This window comes from Anas platyrhynchos, chromosome 4 (assembly GCF_047663525.1).
Source record: "Anas platyrhynchos isolate ZD024472 breed Pekin duck chromosome 4, IASCAAS_PekinDuck_T2T, whole genome shotgun sequence".
Taxonomy (NCBI): Eukaryota; Metazoa; Chordata; class Aves; order Anseriformes; family Anatidae; genus Anas; species Anas platyrhynchos.
The window spans coordinates 18,421,547-18,446,333 of NC_092590.1; the positions used below are offsets into that span (position 1 = coordinate 18,421,547).

Consider the following 24,787-nt stretch of genomic DNA (forward strand, 5'->3'; position numbering starts at 1 on the left):
GCAAAAGAGATAAAAGATACTTCTTGGTAACTCTGGCCAAGTCACACACACCTTAACCACCAGCTGCTGATACTTTCTTAAATGCAGAGCAGGCCCGCCTACTGCTGAACCAAGCCTGTGAAACTTGATGTAGTCACAAATTTCGTAGAGACATCTGTTAACAAAGAACTGCTTTATGCCCAGCACCTAATTGCAATATGACTGTTTAAAGGTAAAAGGAAAATAGTCCATGATAATATTAAGTCCCAGTTATCTACACCATTATCTTGCATTTTTTATTGCCCTGCTGAGTGGAATGACTGGTCGAGGAACAAAGCCAGAGAAATTCGGTTGATACCACAGTTCACGACTACATACGCAATTCTGAGAATTTCAGATTACAGGTCAAATCCAGGACAGTACTGAACTCCTCCTGGAAAAGATTAGGTACCCTACCTGAGATACAAAGCAAGCCTCCCCAGAAAAATACTAGGTTATTTGCAAGCCAAGGCATCACCATACCAGGAATACTTAATGCAAAGGTGTCTTACTCATAATTAGGGATTAAAAAGGCAGAAAGAGGTTTAAAAAAGATGGCTTCATTTGTTGAAAAGTAATAACAGAAGTTTGCAGAGTTCGCCAAAGCCTTTATGCACTCCTGCTTCTCTCTGCACTGAAGGCTCAAAGGACCTTCAAGTTACTTGCCAGCAGATATATTTTCAGCATGATGACCATAAGAAGGTTTTGCAGTGCTTTTTTATAAATTCTATACCTAACCTTCAAAGAATTGCACAGGCTCTGAGCTCCTCTAGTTTGATCTTTCATTTGAGTAATTACTGTAAAAGCTGGAGACATGATCTCCCTTTACTCATTGTCCAGAGAGGATTCTGACACTGTAAGACACAGCTGGGATTTCCACGGAGTTGTTTTGCAGTATATTCCCTTTCAACAAGAAAATATACAGTGCATTTTTGGCGAAGAGAAGAGATGGGTGATCCAAATCAAACTTTAAAAATAAGGTTTCACTTTTGCAGCAATTCCTGCCATTTCACTGCTTCTGTGAAACATTTACACTGTAATAACATGAAATGGTTACATGCCCACTCCTTTAATTTATACTGCCAACAGGGATAACCCATGGAACTGAGCAGCCAGAGCATCACAGTTGCAGTTCAGTGCCCACAGAAGTGAAGGAAGGGTGCCTGGGCTTGCCTACATTGTCAGCGAAGCGCGGGCCCAAGCCTGCACTCAAGCCCAGGCTTGCTGACATTCCTTCCACACGAGCAGGCGCTCAGCCTTAGCTTCCGAGCACTTCTCCGAAGGAAAATTCGAGGCCTACCACAAAGCCCAGCAGACCCAACTTTTCTTTCACGCCACCAAGCCAGTACACTGTGGCACACCAGCCAGCACCGTGAGCCAGTCTCTGCATAGGCATGGTACGTGGATGCTCCACCTGCAAAGCAAGGCTTTGAGCAAGGGAAGCTGTGTCGTCAGCCTTCACATGCTTACACACCTAACTCAAGCTCCAAGCAGAAGAGTGACACTGGCAGTGACAGAGTTGGGTGTGCCACAGGTCGGTCCTTTCTCCTGCAGCCCACTGGGATGGTCATTCTCACCGCAACAGGAACGAGAGGAGACCTCCACGTTTTCAATCACGTATCCGAGGGACACAAAGTAATCTACTGAATCTCCCTGAGTACTCAGTCTTCCTTCATTCTGCATTCAAGGCTTAGCTAAATTTACTTCAGACGCTTCCTTCACCCATGTAACACAGTTTTTAAAAGCACTCTCTTTCTGAATGGATCTATTTTCCATTTAAATGTTAAAACCTTAAGTCCTTCTACAGATACACAAGCTATGTAAGTTCAACAGAGTGAAGTATCAGTGATTAAGATGTTAATCGAAGGAAGTGTTTTCCAATTTCAAAACAGTAAAGTCACATGCTCGCCTTTTCCTCTACTACATTAACCCAAACCCTCTTTTGTCTGACATGATACCATATTCAGGACTCAGATTTATCCTATCACAATGTCAAAATCCACTTCTCTAGGCACAGCTGGGTGTAAAATAGGCCACAGAAAGCACCCTCAAAGCTTTTATGCCAGGGAATGCAGAAGTTGTGGGAGCTACGCTGCCTTTCCTTCTAAAACCCTAACAGCAGCCATCCAATAAGTAAACCTATCACATACTGTTTATAAAAAGGCCAAATACTATTTCCACCTGAGTAAGAAGCATTTACACAGCAATGGGAAAACCTTCACATCTATCATATTCCTTCAGAAGATGTACTTGCTCTTTAGGAAGAACAATCTTTTCTTCTGAGCACATTTAGGTGATGTATGTGTCAGTAACACACTGAAGACATAAACTCACTCTGGAACAGAAACCATTTAAACCTAATAGTCTGCTAACACCATCTGTCTATTCAAGATGTTTTCTCAGCAAAATTAGTGATAGTATCTGACAGTACTACAGGTGAACTCTGTAACTTGAAACAGAAACTCTGCCACCACCCTTAAAGTCCCAATCAAGGATGCACTGAATACTTTGCACAGGTCTTCAACCAATTTCCAGCCTCACCTCAAAAGCAATTTACGGTTGCATCCGGACTTTGTCCATACACCGAATAAAGGGAAGGTTGGTATTCACCCTTCAGGCTCAGTTCTGCCAGTTCTCCTCACTCACTGCACTATCTCACTACACGTTTCTCTCGCTCATAGCACTGGAGCTGGTTGCACAGACCTCAGTTCAGCAAAGCACTTCAGCTGGCCTTGAAGTTCCATCAGTTCAATTGCTCCAAGGGCAGAAGTCACCTGTGCTGAAGTGCTTTGTGGGATTAAGGGAACAGCCCCACAGAAGTCAACATCCCATGATCCATACCATGAACCACAAGGAAGGTATGAAAATCAGGGCCACTGTTCTGAGACTCCAAACTTTCCAAACCTCTGTGCACCGATACAGATGCTGACCTCAGCTCCATCCATCTCACCGCTGTTTTAAGCACACGTATTAGCAGCATTACAAGGGCATCTGGCACCACTTCCACATCCCACCACATTGACCCTTCACCCAGGGCACTGCTTCTCAAACTCGGTTATTATTCACAACCCAGGCCTAATAGATCACGAGATGTTAAACGATTTATGTGAAACTACTCACAGGGCACTACACGCTGTATTGTTGTGCCATTAAGGCTTTGGAACGAAGCTTCATTGGGGACAGAAGAGAACAAAGCACCCATCTATTTCTTCATTGCTATTATTGTTTCTGCCTTGAAAGACACACAAGCTGGGCTATTTAACAGTGCTACTGTTCTTTAGCTGTTCTGTTTGTCTGCTGAAAGCAGGAACTGTCAGATGTGGAAATGATATCAGACTATTCAAGTTTCACAACAATTTGGGTAAAATTCACTTCATTAGCACAAAATTTGCCAACTATGAGACCTAAGTAAGATTTACATGTGCAGCTCCCGTATACTTGCATTCAATTCTAGTGCAACGGAGCAGGTTTAGTATGCTCAAACACTACTTTTCCTTGAGCTACTGAGTAACTATTTCCCAACTTCAAATCTAAACACAAAGTCTTATTATATTTAGCAACCTTGATGAAAAATCTCCATGCTTACGGATAAAGGTTGATGATGTGTCTGAAGCGTTATATAGTCACAGGTACAATAAAAGCTGTTAACTGCAACCTTTTGTTCAAGGTTAAGAAGTGAGACTAGAGACTAAGATCAGTAAACTTCAAGAGGTTATTAAAATAAAGCAAAAGCATAAAGAAACTTAAGGCGGAAGCATTCTTATTTCGAAGTTGCACACACCAAGTAGGATGACAGGCAAGTTCTGTTTCTGCACCTACTATACAAAATGGACAAAACATGAATATTTTAATAAAGGTCATTATCTGACATGCAAGACTCCATTCATTTTCTTTGACTAAACTTGTACTTAGACAAAGACTTCAATTTAAAAAGATTTGCATGTTTGTTCAGAAAATGGTAGCAGAAAAAGATAAGATAAACCAGAGGAGTCAACTTGAAGTGAATTAATATAAATATTAAAAAAGTTGTTGTAATTGCAAACCCACTAGGATTTTTGGTGTCACACCAGCTCTTTGTGATGGCTTGTAAAAGAATACAAAATTACATCTCTGCTGGGGAACAATCACACAAAATCTCAGCCTGTTTCATTAACTTGGCAGATGAGCAGTGGTCACTTTTCACAGGTCAGAAAGAGGTATTTCCCCTGTGGCCCTCACAGTTCAGAGCACAGTTTGCCACCCAGTTATTTATGTCCATAGCTAGGCAGATCATGGAAACATCCAAGTTCCCAGCTTAGCAGTATGAACACTCAAACTGATCAAAAAACAAAGTTCAAAACCACCCCCAGAAATCCTAAGGCAAAGAAATCTGCAGCTAATGGAAGTGAAAATAGTAACTGAGAAGCTGAAAAAGCAGTCCCTGAATAAGCCTAAAAAGCAGCAACACAGACAAACCTGCTCTAATTTATAAAGAAATGCTATTTGTTTCATAGTTTCTGGATGGATCATCTCTTTCTCCTCTGAAACCCAGAGGAAATACGTGTATTCACTGTGGACTGTACCTTGCAGGTATGGATTTATTAACTAGGAGACAAATGCTGTGTAATGCATTAAGACAGCATTTTAAATTTCAGAATATCTTAAAGTATTTTCAGTTATCATGGTAACATTAGAATTGAATGAAGCATTTTTTTAAACCTATGTTTAATGGGGGAATAAAGCTGTTTTAGTAAACCTCACTTTGAAAAAAGTCATTTGAACAGTCCCCATCATTGAGTTCAAACGTTCAAGACTCACTTCAAGGTGAGAGACACATGGATCAGGGCTTATTTAAGGACAACTAAAACTTACTTCAAATTGTGTTAAATACATAGTATTTAGCCAGCATATATTATATAGTAGCAAAATAGATGTATGAACCTGTCTCCTTGTAAGTGCAGCTGTATAATACAACTAGGAATTGAAATGCTGTGGCTTAGAAGACACTGCCACCAACAACCTTAACTGGTTCTCTCTTATACACACACACACACATTTCCCCCTTCCGTCTTCCTCTTATTCCTCAAGCAGGATTAGCTCTGCTAACAGCCCACACTTCTGCAATTCTGATGTTGAAAGTTCATTTGAGCCACAAATGAAAAGGATACTGATTTTGGTGAAGTCAGATTGCCTCTTCTGACGTTTCTGGTGAGAAATGATGTTGAAAGTAGGGTTGTTGGCACTCACCTTCAATGACCCCAGGAGGATCCGTCATACTCACATAGCAGTGTGGTTCTACAAGATTTACCCTCCATTTACTTACACGGCTATAAATTTGGACAGAAACCCGCAATACCAATCCAAACAAAACTGAGAGCTGTATTTCTCAGGTTTCTGCTAGTCCCATAAAACCCACACAAATGGCCATTTCCTCCACTGGTAGTTCCTGCAGCAACTTCAAAAGTTATGTGAAAAACTAGTAACTGCAAGTGAGTAAATTCAAAGACATTTCTATCTTTTCTCTTAATGAGAACCAAGAAGATGGATGATACCATGTGCTTTTCCTGGCTCGGCAGGGCATCAGAGTCATTCAGTTAAAAAACGCCAGATGCAGTGGACAGGCTGCGTTTACATGGGCTTCTCCCAGACCCAGAAGGCAAGAGCACTTCCAAGCAACGGAATATCCAGGTAAACGTACTAGACACTGTGCCGAGCACTTTTATTTCACAGGAGGTATATTCATCATAAGACATGCCTTGCACTAATATCCAAGGCTAACATTAACAGTTAATTCCATGTTATATCATCCTTGAGCTCCATTTCCATGCGAGCTCTGACCTTGAAGACTGTGGCCACTGCTCAAAGCTGCTATTCAATATTGAGTCGTGAAGGTCTATGGAGACAATGGCACAGCTCTAACCAAGAGAGGCTGGGGAAGAGATTCAACTACGTTTCTTTACATTTCCTGGTCTTTAACTTTGGCCGTATGCGGTTTTATCATGTAACTGGGTGCCATAACCATCTTCAGTGCTGTCCAACAGCAATAAAAAGTATTCCTGCCACAAACAGCATACAACCCTGAGCAAATTCAGTAGAAATGAGATGCTGCAGCAACTCAAAGTTCAAGGGCAGGGCGGAAGCACTGCTTTGAATGGTAGCAGGACTTTGCCAGAACCCTGATAATAATATTATTGCTGTATTTTCATTTCAAGCCATACAGCTAAAGATACTTAAAGAGAAATACCTCTACCTTCCCATTCGAGTTGTTTACAAGCAGCTCAAAAGAAAAGCTTTCCTTTCTACCAGACTAGCACAATGACATCAGGCTACCCACAGAGACACACTCCTTTATCAATATTAACTGTAAATTGCTATTACTGGATTTTCAAAGAACACTCCTTTTGAGCCTTCTAAATGGATGTGAAGCTGGAAGCAGCTAATTGACTTGGAACGAGAAAACCTGATAGCAGTTATCAGAACTCTTTTAATTCCCTCAAAGCAAGGCTCCAAATTCTAAACCTAACGCACAAAGTACATGTAAAGCAGGTCGCTGAAGAGTGACATGGATGCTATCTTGCTGAGGCAATTAAGTCATTTTTACCAGTGCAACAGAAGTCATGGCCCAATGCCACGGCATCAGAGTTAGAATGCTGCAAATCTTGTTTTCAACAAGGCATCTCTAAACCCAGTCTGAAGTCCTCTGGTGTTCCCAACCTGTAAGAAGGAACTCTGGCACTAACCAGAACTTTAATTGCTTTCTTGACAGGAACGTGTGCTCCATATAACAGTGCAGTAACAGGCAAAAGGCCAAATCCACTCTACCAGATTGGCACATAGGCACGCAGGAGGAGCATCACTTTCTGTACCCACATGAATAAGCATTGTCACAGATCCACCTTGCTTTCACCCAGGAAATCCTTCCTCTATCAAGGAAATATGTCACCTTCACAATTGCCTGTCTTTTGCAGGACAAAATCTCTGACTCTAACAAGTGCTACCTGAAAATACAGGCTAGCAAACTTATTGGCAGAAAAAGAAACATAGGTTTTCCTCTTGATGCCCACACATGGTAATTTTCATTCACAACCCTGCCCAAAGCACTTTCCAGCGTGTTATTTATTGCAGGTCTTCAAGGTGGCAGTATAGTTAAAAATCCGTCAGACGGAAACACAAACTGCTTCTCCACCACTGCTGAAAGAACACGTCTGTACGTGAGTAAGGCGCCCTCTCTGATAAGTAGGTAGATCAGAGAACAGGAGTTACAGATTTTCCCTTCTCACGGGGATGATGTCCTTTGAAGTGCACTTTGTGTACAAATTTGACCTTTTCTTATCAGCATAAGACATCAGTAACTGAAGCATTTGCCCTACTCAGAGAGTAGGACTGCAAAAGCGCATTGAAAGTTCCCTTACTGAATTCCTTTTAAAACCCTCCTATGAACAACATCAGAATGCAACACAAGTATATGAGGGATTTTTCTGACTGCACACCCGTCTCAAGATTTAAAACCATAACATGGAAGGTTAAAAGAAAAAGTCTTCATGGTCATCAGCTGCAGGAAACACTGCTGGACCTTGCTAGGAGCTGAATGGATATGTGCACAAGGTGTTAACTTGCTAGGAATGCCCTGTGCACACAAATGAGAAGTTCATCCTTCCTCTCCTCCCACTGAAAAAGAAAAAAAAAAAAAAAAAGCCAAATTTCTTTCACACCCCACTTTCACCTCTGGACAACAGCAAGGCACAAAGCTATCAACTCCTTCTAAGCGATCAGTAATTCCTCTACAGTTGTCAACACATGGAAAGCTTGGAAATGCAGCTTAGCGTAGCCTCCTCCCTGAAGTCCAGGCACTGCTTTTACAAACGTGAAATTCCCATCTTCCAGGAGTGAAGGAAATTCAACAAGCAAATGCCTCCCATCATATTTCTTTGGAAATGTAAGAGTAATTTTATTTCTCATTTGCACATGAACGGGGGGAGCACATAAAAAGCATCACTGAGGATTGTACTAACACTCGCCCCTCAGATGATACTGAGGCTCACAGGCAGGCAAAGTGCCATCCTGTTTAGTTTACTGAGAACTGAAGTCAGTAGCTGAAATAAAGCCTTGCAAAACTAGACCCTAAAATCTTCTGGCATGATAGAAGTCACTAGGAAAACTCTTCCAGCACTTGCTCCAGCACTGGATCACAGGAGAGAGGATGAACAGAGAGAGACCAATACAAATTGGTCAGTTCACACAAGCAAACACGCAGATGAGTGCACACGGCGATGCAAACAACCCCATTTAAACATTCAGCATATGACTGGAAATTATTACGACAAAACTAATTCTACCATGAAATAGTTGCTGGGGTTTGGGAGCCTTAAGGGTTTCTTGTTGTTGCTGGAGGGGGGAGGTGTCTGTACCTCACTCTTAATGCACAAATAATTTCCTTTTGAACACCAGCCAAAGTAAAAACCAGGCATATTCCTGCAGACTATCACATCAGCAATTAGCAAGTGGCAAATTCTATTGCTGCACACAACATGCAATTCTTGCATTTTGTTAAATGCAGCTAGCCTTTTTTGTTTTTAAATCATAAATCTGTACATTTCAGGAATATCCAGAACACCAAAGCCACTAAGCAGCTAGCAGCCTACAAGCACAATACCAATTTAGATGGAAAGTAAACTGTGTCTCTGTGAAACAAAAGAGTGTAACTATCTCCACTAGTGGAAGAGTTTTCCGAGGGAGCTGTTACTGCTTGCCTTAGGGCCCAGCCTCATTACCTTCATGCACCTAACTTTCCTTCCAGCAGCACTTCTGCAGAATGAATAAACGGAGCCCCTCCTGCACGTACAGATGGCTGCACGGTGACTTGTGCCTGGGGCTCCCTGAGCCCTACAACTTTGGGGGGTTGGAGGCACCTGCGGGACCCCGGCCACCTCCTCTGCCCCCCAAAACTGGGCACCCCAAGAAGCCAGTGTAAGTACGCCAGCTTCTTTTGGAAGCAAGTGCTCAAAGGATGCGCTCCTACCAGAGGAGAAAAGCAGTAATAATTAACGTTGGCGTAAAAACCCGACAAAGGTATGTGTGAGTGAAAGCACGATTAAAAATTCCCATTTCCATGTTGGCTCTCGAGCGGAGCGCCTCTGGAGTGCCGCTCGCAGCAGGAAGCTCACACAAGGCAAAGACAAGAAGCGAGGAGCTCTCCTCCGCTGGTTTAGAGCAGGGAAAATACCACCGTACGGCCAGCCTCCAGCCGGCGCACTGCAAACTTGCGAGGAAACACCATTTCCTCGGAGCGGGCGCTGCTGACAACTTCTTAAAGCGCAGATAAATTAAAAGCAGAAAAAAAGCGCCGTGCCTAACCCACCGGCACTGCGAGCTGGGCGTGTTAGGGACCTGTAGGAAGCAGGGCGAGGGGGGATCGCTCCTCTGCGTCGCTCCGAGCGCCGGGGGGCTGCGGCTGGGTGCGAGCCCAGCCCGGCCGGGGGCAGGAGAGCGGATGCTGGGGCCTCACCTGCGGGGCTCGGGCTTGCGGCGTTCCTCCAGCTTGGCGGCGGGCGGGGGCCGCAGGGCGGCGGCGGAGCGGCGAGAGGAAAGCAGCGAGCGGCAAGAGACGGCGGGGAGGCTTCAGCAGGCGCTGCGGGGCATGGCCACCCGCACCCGTGCGCCCGGGGGCGCGCACAGCCGCCGGGCCGGGGGCTGCTAGCGGGAGGGCAGGGGGAACGGAGCCGCCGCCGGGAGAAGCGGCTGTTGTGGCGGTGGCCGGCCAGAGCCGCTTTTAAAGGCGCCCGCGGGCTCGGCCGTCCCCTCGCCCGCTCCCATCCCGTCCCATCCCAGCCCCCGCTCCCTCCCCGGCCGCTCGGGCAGCGGCGCGGCGTCACGGGGCCCCGGGGCGGGGAGCCCGGAGGAGGAGTCTGCAGGGCCGGGGATGGGGCCGGGGGCCGGCCGAGCTTTCCCCCGCCTGCCGCCCGGCCGGGGAAACTCGGCCGGCCCCCAGCCTCAGCCCCGTTCCCGTTCCCGGCCCCGGGCAGGTGCCGGGGGCTGCCGGCGGCCCCTCGCAGCCGGGCGCGGCGCAATTAGCGGTTTGCGAGCAAGAGCAGCTTGCAGCAAGACCGCGCTCATCGCTGTACCCCAAAGCTTCAGGGACAGGTGAGAGAGCCCCCAGATAGTTCCCAGCGCCGAGGCTCGCGGCAGAACAGCAAGGGACACGGACAGAAAATGGGACTTTTGCAGGTCTGGAGAGCACAGCTCCGCTTTAGGAACTCCTCTCCTTTAAGGAGCTGTTTCTAAGCCAGCAGTGGGTTTGCGGTGGGTCGCTGACAGCATAGCAAAGGCTTTCAGCTGTCTGTGGCAGCCGAGTCTTTCTGAGCGATGTTTCATTCCAGCCAGTGACAGCCCTGTGTTAACAAAAGAAAGGCACTAACTGCATTGAGAGGCTTTCCAGAGCCAAGCTCCAACCCACCCCACATTACATCCTGCCCCGTGCCAGCAGCTCAGCGCCAAGGTTTACTCTCACCATGGTTTAACTTTTAATGATATTCCCAGTTTGCACACTTACAACTTCACTTATACCTACAAACGAAAGGGAAAGGTTCCCAAGAAAAGACGTTAGCTACTGCAGAAGATCACTGGTGTTTCTACTTAGCAAATTCTTCCCTCACACGCGGCGTTGAGCTCCCTCGGTAAAGCCCCTCTTGGTGCTTGCCTTGGGCAGCTGGCTCTTAGCTCACTATTTCGGTAACAAATCTCAATAACTTCCGTTGCACTTCCATTTCCTCATGGTTTGTTATACTTTCAAATACTCTCATTTTAAACCTACGCATTTATATTTCTGGCTAAAAAAAAAATAAAGTGTTTTGGCACTTTGATGCGTGATTTTCAGACTGTCTTTTAAATACACCATCACTACACAGAATGATCTAAAACCCTACCAAAACCATTTCCAAGAGTCCTTACATCAAGAGCCAAGGCAGCTATCTCAGCCAAGTTTGAAAATGAGCGCACTCTACATACACAGAAACGCCCAAGTAAAATGACCTAATAGTCCCAGCCGGCAGTGCGATGGGCACACTCAAAGCCACTAGCTGGACCCAACTCGTACGACCGTGTGCATGCACATTTTGACAGGACTTGACACTTTGGCCCACATAGTCCCTCTTAAAAAAATCACCCAGTTGTTTCCAGTGTGGTTTTTAGTTTGTTTGTTTGATCTAATAAACTCAGATGTGCTCGTCACTCTGGATTAGAGCCTGCCAACTTCCCATTCACAGAAAGGGCACTGGAGAAGCAGTTTGATCTGTGAAGGCTCCAGCTGGCTGCTCAAACACACCTTCTCAGTCCACTGGCTTCAGCCCTGCACACAAAGATGTAGCAAAGCCAAGGTGTGCCCAGTGGCCTTCCAGAAGCCTAGCCATCACTAAACCAAGCCTCCAACTCACGACAAAGGCAATACAGCCTGCATAAACAATTACACAGGACAGGCTGCCACATTCAGCTAAATGTCCACTGATATACACAAGTTACGCTTCTGCCTTCTTGTCCAGCATACAATTTTTCTGAGAATGTCACAATTTTTCTGAGAATGTCAGAAAAATTGTATGCTGGACAAGCATACAATTGACTCAGTAGCCATGACTCAGCTCTCGGTCATGGCTACTCCTAAGGATGTTGGGGTTGCGTTTGTTTTGTTCTAAAAAGATACAGGAATGCAGCTTGCTCTAGCTGTTGAATTCTGCAGAATTAATTACACAATGAGCTCAGCATTAGAGCTGAATTAGTCCAATAGCGTCAATGTTTCTGAGAATGTCAGAAAAATGCACATCAGTGACAGCATTTGACATTTTTTTTTGTATACATTTGATATGTGTATGTCTAATGAGAATGGCCAAAGTTACAATGGTAAAAAGTAGAAAATACATAAACGCACATGCTCAGCGCAATTGGTAAGAACAAAAACCTTTGCCTGTGAGCAGGTTATTCCATAAATATATCCTGCAGAATTTCTGGTAGATTTCTAGGAAGCCGCTCGTGCTGACCACAGCATGTCAGAGACAATGCTGAACTAGATGGAAACTGGCAGCTCCTGTATTTCCAGGGTTTTGTGGAGACTACTGCGTGAAAAAATATTTGCACTGGATTAAGTCAGGAGTAATTCTGAGCAAATCAAGGAGGTTCACGGGATAAAACCATTTCAATAGAAAGAACTAGGTGCAGAGACACTACCGCTACACTTGCCTACGAGGCTTTTTGTGTCTTCTTTACTGTGTTGACAAATGGTCAGTGCTAAGTCATCACTGACAAAAGCAGGCTCAACCCTGGAAACACCTGTGCATGCAGGCAATCCTCTTTATACGAGCAATAACAGTCAGGCGTGTCGTCAGGACTCAGCTCTTGGTCATGGCTACTCCTAAGGATGTTGGGGTTGCATTTGTTTTGTTTTGTTTTGTTTTAAAAAGATACAGGAATGCAGCTTGCTCTAGCTGTTGAACCCTGCAGAATGAGTTCCTCCATTACACAATGAGCTCAGTATTAAGAGTCCAATAGCGTGAATTTATATGGGCGAGCATGAAAAACAATCCTGTAGCTCCAATATTTGTATTCCCCACTTCAAGTCACCCAAGTGGCTTCAAGGTTGGTGATAAATCACAAAACCACTTCCCAGGAACTCCAGATAGGTCACATCTCTGCAAGGATTGCTGATAACTGGTTGGTAAAGGTATAATGCAAGTAAACCTGTTGGCTTCTGAAACCCGATTAGCAGGTTCTGCATTTTCTGATAGTCCTGCCTCAGTTAGCCATGAAAACACCGTTCAGTGCGGAGCTGACTTTTCCATCTCCATTAGTCCTAATTCAGCATCCTGACTGAGCTTCTGCCCACTCACCATGCAACCGCAGACAGGGCCAAAGCAGCAAATCGTCACATTCCTGCTGACTTCCCCCGCACAGGGTCACACTTTCGAAGAAGGCAGAAACGAGAGGTGATGGAAAACATCCAGCTGAAGCGAAATATAATTGAAAGCCAGAGACTTACGGTTCTGCTACGGGTACTTGATGCGATTATAATTAATAATACATCGTGTCTGCTTGAGAGACGTGAGCGATCCTGCCGCTACGGTAGCCGTACATGATGCCACACCTTTGGAGAGGCTCCCCAGGCAAAGGGGCTGCGAGGCTGCCGGCCCGGCGGCGCTGCGCTGGGGCCCTCTGCTGGAAAGCTGCCCCCGGGACGAAGCCCCAGCCCCGGCCCCCGTCTTTCCGTGCCGTTTTTGCCTTTCCCTGCGAGCGAGAGCAGCTTTCTGTAGGTTTCCCCAAGAGCCCTGGCCGCTCTCGGGTGCTTCGCTGCTGGAGGGCACGAAGCCAAGGCAGCTTTTGGTCGGAGAGCCAAAAACACAGGGCTTTGTTACAGTAAAAGTGCGGTTGTTTCTACACCCACAGAAACCACCAGGGCATAGGATGCTGAAACACACGCTTCCGCCACCTACAAGAGTTGGGATAGTGAAATAACACAATCTCCCCCTCTAGAATGAGGGAAACAGGAGAGGGGCTAAAAAGGAATAGAGCAGCCCAGCCGAGTGAAGCACTTTGACACGTCATCTCTCCTCTGCTGTGGAGCCAGGACATGCAGCCAGCAGCTCAGCAAGGACACAGGTTTTTCTCCCCATCCTGAAATGTGAGAACCATGAGGGTAGAGCCAGCCCCCTTGAGCACAAGGCAAACTGCATCTGCATGGATATACGAAACAGAACTGGAAGCATTTGGTGCTGTGCGATGGAAAAGGGCTGATGAGAGGGACAGTATTTATGTCAGGAGGATTTATTCTTTAGCTGTCACTTTGATCGGTTTTTCTCTTCCTCATTCCTCAGCTCATGGCATCCTGGGCCAAGAGCACGAAAGCTGCGAGGTGGGGGCCAGCATGCCCTCAGTCCACTTGTACAGCACCTGCACCGTGGTCCAGACTGATTCCCCTGAGCACCAACTCCTTACAAAGTGTTAACCACAAACTTGATCGAAATCCTTCTTTCTCACTGTGCACTTGCTTCGGAAAACTTATCATATTTTATCATCGACTGGAAGAATATGGAGACATTCTACCCACTCTCAGTGTCAGGCCAAGCCCACCATGCCTAGCACAAAGCTGCCAAAAAACAGCAGCCCCCTTAACCAGCTTCCTTGCCCCTTGGCTGAAGATCCCCTCCAGCAAGCAGATGGCAACAGGCAGTGTTAGGGACCAGCGGATGTCAGTAAAACAAACTGCCTGCTCCTCTCAAACCAAACCCTTGCTTCTCCTACACTGATAGCATCTGGTCTTGAGCACAGAGTATCCTGTAGGAAAGAGTAACTGGAATGCCAGCTCACTGCTATCCTTCTAATCCAAGACCACATCTTTTTCCGGACAGGAAAAAAAAATCCCAGCTGGATACGTAACGGTGCCAAGCCCTGAAAGGTATGACATGGTAAGCTGCCTCTGAAACAAAACTTTCCTCCTGATGCAGTTGCTGACAAGACACACACAGGGTAGCTCTAGACTTAGTTAAAGGATTCAAACCTACCAGCTTTCCAGCTGCTAACATCCAGCTATTACGGTCTTCTCCAAAATGTGCCCTATATCTGAGCTTCCATCAAGACGAAATATTCTGCAGCCACCCCCAGCACCCCCTGAGGTTTGGAGATGCCAAATGGCAGCAGGAAGAAAAGCAGTGTGCCACAGGAAAATGCAACTTCCTTATGAAATCCCACTTCCTGGAGAATGCTCCCTCGTCACAAGGCAAACCCAGCCAGAACTGGAAGACTTTGTGTATGGGTGAATCTTATGAAACGCAATAATCGTTTGGTGGAATAAGCCACAGACTGAATATTTATAGGAAATGCCTTGGACAGAAATGCTTATCCCCACAACCAGAGTCAGGGCTTAGGTGGCTTCCTCTTGTTCTAACGGCAGCGTCACTTCCACAGGTAAATTTTGGTAAATTCTGAGATTCTCCACCTCTCCGCAGCCATGTATATACACCTGAGTATCCTTCTCAGTATTACCTACCTCCAGACAATTAACTTTTATTTGATTTCCCAAACTGTTTGGGTTCATGTTCTTAGAACACCATTTTTCCTTACATAGCTGCTTTAAACAACGGATATTCATCTAAACGTTACCTCATCACCTTCTCAATTCAGCTTTTTAAAATTTCTCCAAATGTAATGAGGCACACTTGTGATTTCCAGTGAACAACAGGGTTTCCATTGCTTAGCTTTTAAAGTATTGCCTCTTTTTCCTTTGGGTGCCCTCTTTTGATACTGAGAAGGCAGCTACATTGGAGCAAGTGGTACAATAAAGTTAATATTCACAGTAACTCGCTCATAGTTTCCCTTCTGTCATTTAATTTCTGAACTCCAGGTCATTTTTATGCCAATTTATAATGCTACATACCAAAGGTGGTTGCTGGTTTTTCTTTTGGGAAGGGCTTCAGTGTGTGACCCCGTTGTCAAATCTGGGTCATCGTAAAAGTTGGCTTTGCTTTCCAAAGTATTAAATAACAACATTATCATTCACTATTTTGGATTTTCACATCTCTTGCTCCTTCTTTACTCTCTTAAGCAAACATATTCTAAACACAACAGTTAAAGCAAATATTTTCAGGTCAAATCTAGCCAGAAATGTATGTTATATAAATAAAACTTTAAGGACATAATGATTTTGAAATGTTTTGTTTGGTAATTCCAATAGAAACTGAATATTTTAAAGCAAACAACAATTTCTCAGCAGCCTATGCAACTCCCAAAGGTTTTTGCCACTTCAAGAGAGCTTGAAAAACAGTGTCCTAGGAAAAAAAAAAAAAAAAAAAAAAAAAACAAAAGCAGAGTAAAAGTAGAACTGTATAAATTTGTGTTCTTCAAGCCAAAGCAAGGAAAAAATCAAACCCAGCAGAAACCCATGCTTTTGCTCTTATTCACTCGGGAATTACATGCTACAGGAATTCAAGAGAAGTGATCGTGTTATTAACAAAGGGTTTGCTCTCTCACTGTCCCGTAAGTAAATGCACCCCAGCAGCCATGGAGACACCTTTGCTACTGCTCTGTTGCAGGCAGCGTTCATGCAAGAAGTTGCAGGTGCTAAGCAACTATCTTTGCAATGGAAAAATCCTGGCAGAAACCACTACCAACAGCTGTCCCCCTCTCATCACAATATTTCCTGAGGGAGCAGCACAGCTGTTGGAGCCCTTCTCATATCAAAATGCACTAAGAAATGCAAAGACAAGGAACGGGAGAAGCAGAAAGCAATGCTGCCTACAGGGTGACTGCTCAAAAGCCCCGAGGCTTCAAGGGAAGAGGTACCACAGAGCGTTGGCTGCTCCTTCAACATTCGTCCTGGCCCCACAGCCTTCTGCCACAGCCGCTTCTGCAAGCTTGTGCAGATGGGGCTCAGGAGCGCATAGCCCCAAACCCTAGGGACCCATCACAAAGAAGCAACTTGAGCTGAAATCCCCTAACGGCAGCACGCTCCACTCAAAAACCTGAGTCCCACAGCTAGACACCTTTAGGTATAGAAGCCTCCCTTGCTGAACCTGCCTTTTCTTCCAACTTGTTCCCAAGTTGAGGCCCAAAAGGAATGATGGCAGAGCTGTGTGTTTGACAAAAGGCAAAACCAGTGAGAGTTCAGAGGCACTGCAGTGGGGACAAATTAACCCACACGACCTACTGCTGAGCACAACACCTCTTTAAATACCCCTTGCTTATACCTGCAGCAGCGGTCCCCGAAGAAGTCTGCAGCGAGGAAACCACACGAGAGCGAAACCCACCTGTCTCCGGGGGAAGAAGGCAATTCTCTGAGTGGAAGGGAAGGGCAAGGACTGCCTGGTGCCCTGCACGTGACAGCGGCGTGTTGTTGAGAAGCACCTCAGAAACCACCCATCTGCAAGAAGTGCCTACATGGCCAAGCTGCCACACACAAATTCGGGATGAAGCACGCAGTTGGCTTCACATCTACTGTCTTCTGCTAAGCAAAATACATTCAAGGCATATCAGCCTAAGACTAGCGGAAATTAAGGCACTGTATGAAGTACAAATATGCAGAAACAATATCTTCTGCCTTAAAAACTAATAAACTCGGGCTTCGCCTCAACATTTATGCAGCAACGGGAGATGACTGTCTTGTGTCAACATTCTGTTCTGTGTGCTTTATGGGACTCGGGGCATGACACAGTATTGACAGATATGAAGGGACAGCATGTTCTGGTGGAGCATTTTAAGAAAATAGTAGTGCTGTCAAAGGGCAAGCTTTCATTTTATGCTTACAAAACACCCGAATAAAATATTTCCTTTGGAGTATCTCACACTTCATTTTATTAATATAAACAGAAGAGGATTATCTCCATCTTTCAGAGCCATGAACTTTTCGCCTGTGTTTCCCCTCCCATCATCTCAGTCCCATCTCACAGCTCCCATCCTTCCCCACCACAGGAGAGGGCATCTTCAAGGCACCTCCTCAGTCTTCTAAGACTGGACCACTTTCTTATGAAGATTTTGGCTGCAGTGGAGCAACAAAGAGTTGCCTTCCAGGGCATAATCTTTTCTTCACTTTCAGTCTTTCTTTTGGTGGGAAAATGCAGCCCAGGGCACTAACACCCTGTTACTCCACTGCAGCAGACAGCATAATACGTTCAAGCACCAGTGGTATCCCTACACTTATTTGGCAACTATTCCAGGTGCCACCTAAGCACGAGAATCAGCATTAGCTCAACCCTTTTCTCCCCCCCAAAATGCATTAACATTTAATGCATATTGTGGCAATTCCCTAGAAGGGTGAACATCCTGCTGCAGTTCAAGGCACGGAAACAAATTCTCCACCTGCAGCACCCGTTTCTGTGATGCCCTCCCTGACACAATCCAATGGACAGGACAGGCCACCCCAGTCAAAGCCAGGGTAAAGCACACAGAGAGCAGGGAGAGCCGAGATGATACCAGGTTGTGAGCCCATCACAGGGTTCAGTGAGGAAGGCAGGGGATCAGAACTTGCAGAAAGCAGGTCCCAAATAAACACTATCAGGAATTCATGATTAACCTCTCCTATCAGCACTCAGCTGCCTCCTGCCATCCCTCAGTGAGGATTTTACAGTTCTCTGCCCCGAAACGAATAGGCACTGTTACTTGGGCCAGGCAGCCGACTGATTCAGGACAGTGTCAGAAGCAGCGAGGACACAGATGCAGTACAAGTCAAGGGAAATGGTATTCCCAGCACTCGAGACAGTCTTCTGACTGTTTCTTTCTTTTTTCCTGCCTGCCTTAGTTCACAAGGTTAAGCTCTGGCTTCCTCCTCCTATCAAGCCTTCTTACAGAGTTGATGGGGAGATTCCAAGGGATATTAATTGCCATTTGAAATCACTTCAAAGGACCTTTTTTCCCCTCTTGTATTAATAGCCGGAATGAGGAAATTGGTTTGGATTTCATACTTGCATCTGCTCCCCAAATCTTTGCTCATTTAAAAATACCCATCTTAAATCAAGCCTGCTTCTATTAAAAGGCTCCGACTCCACACAAGGGCTCACACCCATGCCTTTCCACTTCCACACATATCTACGGCCCCGCGTTCCAACTGGCAGCCAGAGGTGCCAGAAATAACCACAAGAAAGGCTGCCATGAAATCTCCGGCCAAGTTTTGAAAATCCAGGCACTTTACACAAGCACCTATGCTTAGAGTGCTTCATCTGAAGTCAACCTGAACTCAGTCTCATAAGGTTTGTGTATCAGTGATCAAATATCAAAAAATGTAAATGCAAATACTTTTTTTTTTTCCTCAACAAAAACATGCAGGATAACAGTTGTTCTACAAGCCTGTTAGAGCATACTTCCAACAGCGTGCTGACATTCCTGCCCCACTGGTACTAGTTAATGGCTGTTTTTCATTCTTAAGTCTTTTTTTTTTTCCTCCCTGCAATGGCTATGCTACAGTGAATTTGGAAACTGGGTCAAAATTCAATTACTACATTCCCATGCTTCGGGGTGGAGAAAGAAAATAAAAGGAGGAAGAACGGTAAGAAGAAATACCACTGGCTGTAAGCCAGCTTTATGCTCCTTGCATTCTCACCTGTGCTGCAGCCTAGAGCAGCCCTGAGCACTCTCACAAGTTGTTTCACAGCACAGACCTCATGAAAGAGAATGTTTTGTCCTAACGTAGTGTTTTCTGGCCAGTTCCCAACCACCCATGCCCTCACATCTGTGCTGGAGAATGGCAGTGGGCACAACATGCAGCTGGTGGGGCAGCAGTTCCCGCAAAGGAGGAGCTAGGTTTCCCCTCCAGATCTCTCCCCCAGCTTGCCATCCCCATCCTTTCCTTGCCTGTGGCAGGAGCGACGCATCCCACTAACTCAGGTTAGGAACTCACTGAGGGACATTGGCTGGTCCCAAAGAGAAAAAAGCACCTTCTCAGGTCATGAACTAACCATTGACTCTTTCCTATGTGACCTCGTTCCTTGCCGCCTGGCACTTTGCAAAGTCATTCACCTTCTTGTAGTAGCATATTACATTCCTTTTGCAGAGATATAAATGGACTCCCTGCATTCCTCCCCTCATTCTAAAATCTGCACAAACCAGCTATACACTTAGTTATTGAAACAAATCAGCTTTACTAGAGGCATCTGCTGTTGGTGTCATCATCTCCTCCTCTGGCTGACAAAACCTAAACTCTGCTTTCATGTGTAAACATTTTCCAGAGGAGAAGGAAAATATTTGCTGTGTGTTTAAACATGCCCTTATTGTCACACTTATAACACAATCTATCATACCTTATCAAATTGCACATCTTCAGCATGCAGATGGTTTGTGACGACATGTTTAGGAGTCTTTCAAATATGGAAAGGAGAATGACTCAAAAGATATATTTACTCCACATCTTTCTGACTAGGTCTTTACGAGAAACGGAGCCCATTATTAATGTCTCCTGTATATGCAGTTATCACAAACCAATTGCCTTTGCTGCTCTGCTCCCCAGCTTTGTTTTCCACACTTCTCAGAATATCAATTCCAGTGCTGCCGTGTTTGCTGGCTCTGCTCCCAATTAATAATTGCAGGGTAGAGTTGGGTAGTTAAGGCTGCAGATTAAGGCTAAAAACATTCAACAGTTTCTGAGAGGTACAGGCAGACATACAACCCTTCTTTTCCTAACACTGAATGCACTTTATCTTGCTATCACAGGGTTCCAGGGAGATGTTATGCTACTCATCTTAATGATTTAAACAGATCAAAAAGTTGGCTCAGCAAGAGCATTTGCCACTGACAACAAACCACAAACACTGATGTTATCCAAGAAGTAACTGTAATATGCTAGCACGGGCTAGACAGATCATACATGGGATAAAAATGAATTTTCATGAAATCACTCTGTAATCATCAACATAGCATCTACTAAGCAAGCAGTAACACAAGACAAAATGGACAGGTTTCCACTGGATGTTTTGTGCTCTTTCAAGCGTGTTACAAGGCACAAGGTTTAGCAGCTACTTGAGAAAACTCCAGAGCTTGCTTTCAGAGGATTCTCTAGCTCCTAAGACTGTCTAGAAAGCTCTCCTGAATTAAAACAACAGAACCTGGTGCAAAAGAGCTTGTTCCTGAAAAAATCTTGAGCTGCTTGCATCCTGTATCAGCAAGGGAGACTCCATGAAATATAAAGACTGCCATAGAAAGAAAAGGAAGCATTGGGAGTTCTGGCTGGAAGTCGGTGCATCCCTCCTGAGGGATCCTGCCCCTCAGCATGCAGTCCCAAACAAGGCTGCCCAGACCTACCTCCAGTCCACCCACACATCCAGCTGTTCCATTGGGTTCCCTTAGCAGGAGGAGAAATGGTCGTTCACTGTTGGTCACCTTCCACATTCGCTCCAGCTCACAGGGAGTCAGAGCCCAGCAAGCATTGTCCACGTGCAGAGGAACACTTTTTAAACTTCAGGTCTGTTATGACATTTATTCTGGCCCCCTACTTCCCTCCCCTCTGCCCCCCCAGTGAAAGGGATCAAAATAGTCTCCCCCTGTGACATTTTGCTGCATTTGACCAATCAACTGTGGGAGTGTCTCTGTTAAAGCCACTCAAGGCCAGTCAAGAGCAGCAATGCCAGCCAGCACTGGATGAACACATGTAGTAGGGGCAACATTGAGAAAAACCTAAACTTTCTACTGCCAGGAAACAGGACATGGGGTCCAGAACAAATAGGAATATCCCACTACTACAATTTGCCTTGCGTATCCCTTACGTGTAAGCTGAGCCCTTCACCTAGTGACATTGAAACTAATACGTGTCAGCTATCTGTCTGGGGTCCAAACTTCTTGGGGCTGATGGGAGCTGGACTGGCCTACAATCCTGCCCCCAGGAGGCCTTCTCCAACCACCTGACCTTCCACCCTACTCACTTCATTTAATCCCTTCCCTCACGTATTGCTCCTGGAAATGCATTCCCTCCACAAACCAGCTGAACTTCTAATCCCCCTATTCCTTTCTTGGGACCCCATCACCTTACTGCTGCATGCCCGTGCATATATGGACGCAGACACGATCACCGTTAGCGTCAGGCTGCCAGGAAGCATAAACAATAATGAATTTTGCATGCTGAGAAAGGAGAGCTGCATCTAAGCTGCAAAAGACAGCTAGATCACACCTGCCAACAAAATGGAAAAAAGGGCAAGCAACAGAGCTGGGATGGAGAGGCAGAGAGCTGAGCTTGCTAGCCCTGATCCTGAGGGAGGAAGAAGTGGCTTGGAGGCCATTCTGGCCATCGGTCTCAGCCACCCCACCCACCTCTCTCTGTGGTGGGGTATGGTAGCCAGAAGTAAGCTGTACCTAACTTCGCAGTGACTTCTCTGGGCAGATGAGCAAACAGAGCACATTTGCATACAAGATAAAACACAAAATTTGAAGTCTGTTTCCAAGGAATTCCTATCTCCCCTCCATCTTGGACACTGTAATTCTTCTGGAAATAGTTTCATTTCCAGCATGAATCAGCTCAGATCATGTATGGCTCAAGTCCTTTTTGTTAAAAAGGAAAAAAGTTGCTGTGGCATGTGTAGCTGTGGAAACAAGAGCATTGACTATAACATTTGGATGTTATTGCGTGGAGCTTGCCAGCACCCTGCTCTGACTGAGACCCTGCTGTGCTGTACAAAGCCTCAGAGACAGCCTCTGCTCCAAAATGTTTAGTGTCTAAGTGGACCAGGCATGCTAAGGAGGTGCTATCATCTGTCATTTACAGATGGAGGTACAAAGAACTGATTTATTCATCTGCAGCGCGGATGGAACAAAACCAACTTCATCCCCACTCCAGCACCTCACCCAGTTTCTCCTCTATGACATGGGAACATGCTTCCAGGCAATGGAAACTCATTATTAGCCCCCAGTTAAGGCTCAGAGGAGATTTTCCTTCTATAATTAACTTTTCATCATGCTTATTTTTACTTGCTAATATTTTTCTAGAAATTTTGGGGAAGTAGAGGACATAAGTTTTAAAACCAAAGATCGGTTATTTAAAGAATGGTAATACGGAACAGAAAGAACATTCAGACCAGCAAGACAGCAGCATAATGCAGAAAGCATCATCTGTTTTTTGACTCTGAAAATTAACCACTTGAGAGTTTCTACAGGAAAAGAAAATCTCAGCAGGTTTGAACACTATGGTACAAGGCCTTTTCTTTACAAAGCCACCCAAGGTATTGTTCCCTTAAGCAGTAGTGGAATGAAATAAAAGGCAATAGGTTCTGGGCTTGCGGCCTCCGGTGTCTTTCAGAGAGTACCTGATGCAGAGAAGCCTTCCTTCTCTACCTCACAAGACCACCTGACCCATCTCCAAGCACTTTCTCCCCTTGTTACACTAGTATTTTTGCTCTCTCCTGTTTACAGACAGTTCCAACCCTCCTATTGCCTCATTTCAGCAATTTCTTAAGCTGCTCACGACGTGAGTATTCCAGCTCCCTTTCAAGCCTGGATATATAGCTGCAGCCTCTCAAAAGCATTTCTGATGCCCACTAAAGTAACAAAATTTACCAGGGACCTTACATTTACAAATCTCAGCTCTAATGTAGCTCTTAACATGCAGGTCCTTCAGTAAGGTTTCTCCCAATCCTGTCACTACATCTTCCCACTTAAAGCTCTCCAAGTAACTCACCAAACTTTGCAACACAAATAAGGAATACAAGTTGTAGTGCCAGAAAACAGCAAGCCTGATTTTGTGGGGCGTTGCAGCAGAACAAGAACTCCACAGCCACACAGCAAAAAAGAAAGCACCAGGCCGCACAACCTCACCATACCAATGCATGTTTTATGGAACAATGTTCAAGACTGACTAGATTATCATCTTTTCTCCCGCAGCCAGCTCAGCTACCATGTGCTCTAATGTATTCTGGTTTACGAAACAGAAACATGACTGTGTTGTCATGCCTGGTTCAAAAGAAGCTGATACTGCCAATCTATCTGATAACATACAAGTCTGATACACCTCAATATGTAACCACAGCCTGATAACTAGCCTGTCAGGTTATACCGTTTTTGGTTAGTTTTTTTTTTTTGTGTGTGTGTGTGTATGGTGTTTTTTTCTTCTCTTCCTTTGCAAGGCTGGAATGGCACCTTTATATTAACTTTTGCTTAGGAAGAAAGCCAAAGCAGTACTGCTACCAGTCCAAGAACACCTAATAAAGAATTGAATTGCATTCAACCCAAACGTAAAAGAAAGGACAGAAAAGAAGAGTGAGAAACCATAGAAGAACACCGAAGAGTATTCATTAGTTATGTCTCCTTTAAGGCATATCATGGTAAGGATTTCGGTATATTGGAAGAAACTTACTGTTGATGTCATTAAAACTCAGCTTGGAAGAGGTGCTACTCCAAATTCAGTCTGCAGCCATCACAGAAACCAAGAGAATTTCTAATTCTTCAACTCCATGGAAATTAATACCAAGTAGGGGAGGGTGCTTTAAAACAAACAAAGCTATTTTTAACTGAGTATTAAAATGTACGTTTCTGGCTGCTACAGCTAGAACAATTTTCAGACAAGTAATAGGGCATACCACAGCACATTGTGGCATTGAGCACTTGGGAAGCATCTTTAAAAATAAATCACAGAACAATATACAAAGGTTAAGTGAAAGCCAATTCCTTCTCTTGAGAGCCTGCTTTGCAGCACAGGACATACAAAACCTGCAGCTGCTGAGGCGAGGAATACACCAGGTGCCAGGAAATTGGTGTAAAGCTGAGGTAGGAATGCACTCTGAATGCACGGAGTTCATCCTGAAAAGATGTATTTGAAAGCTGAGGTAGAGCTCCTTGCATAGCAGCTCACCTGCTCTCCCTTATGTAAATTCAAGACATTGCTAGTAGTTTCTCTTTACCTGCAAGTGACGAGAAGAGGTACCAGGCATTCCTTTTCTGAGTCACACATGCAAGCTCTCTCCCAGCTCAGCTGCCCGTGTTCAGCCATAGCAGATGCCAGAAGAAAGCAGTCCTCAGCCTCTCTCCTGGTTACCTCTCATTGCAAGTCACTTTTTTCTGCTCCTTTCAATATCATAGGCTCATCGCTCCCACCCGGCTGAGAAACCAGAGAACTGAGACGCCTGCCCAGCCCCTAGGGACCAAGCAGTGCAAGCTTCTACTGAGCTCCACGCCAGCTCTGCGCTCCTTCCTGCAAGGATATTTGGCTAGAGAGGAAGAAGTTGTTCAGACCAATTCTTCTTGCCAAAACTCTGGCACCAAAATGAGGGCTTGTAACCTCACAGGGATGCCAGGCTGGAGTCAGGTCACTGCTCAAGCCAGCTCCATTCCATTCTACTAGCTTTTGTGC

At 45.3% G+C, this 24,787-nt stretch overlaps 1 protein-coding gene across 8 annotated transcripts in view; it reads right to left on the bottom strand.

Moving 5' to 3' along the window:
* The window catches only part of SLC4A4 (solute carrier family 4 member 4), a 235,204-nt gene that overhangs the window by 184,288 nt on the left and 26,129 nt on the right, over positions 1–24,787 (bottom strand). For 2 of the 8 annotated variants that reach the window (XM_072038019.1, XM_013092303.5), the window contains exon 1: positions 9,503–9,643. The exons of the other annotated variants lie outside the window; for them this stretch is intronic. The gene's annotated coding sequence lies outside the window, so the exon portion shown is untranslated. Of the gene's footprint in view, positions 1–9,502; positions 9,644–24,787 lie in introns of those variants that run through there. 8 annotated transcript variants of the gene reach the window in all.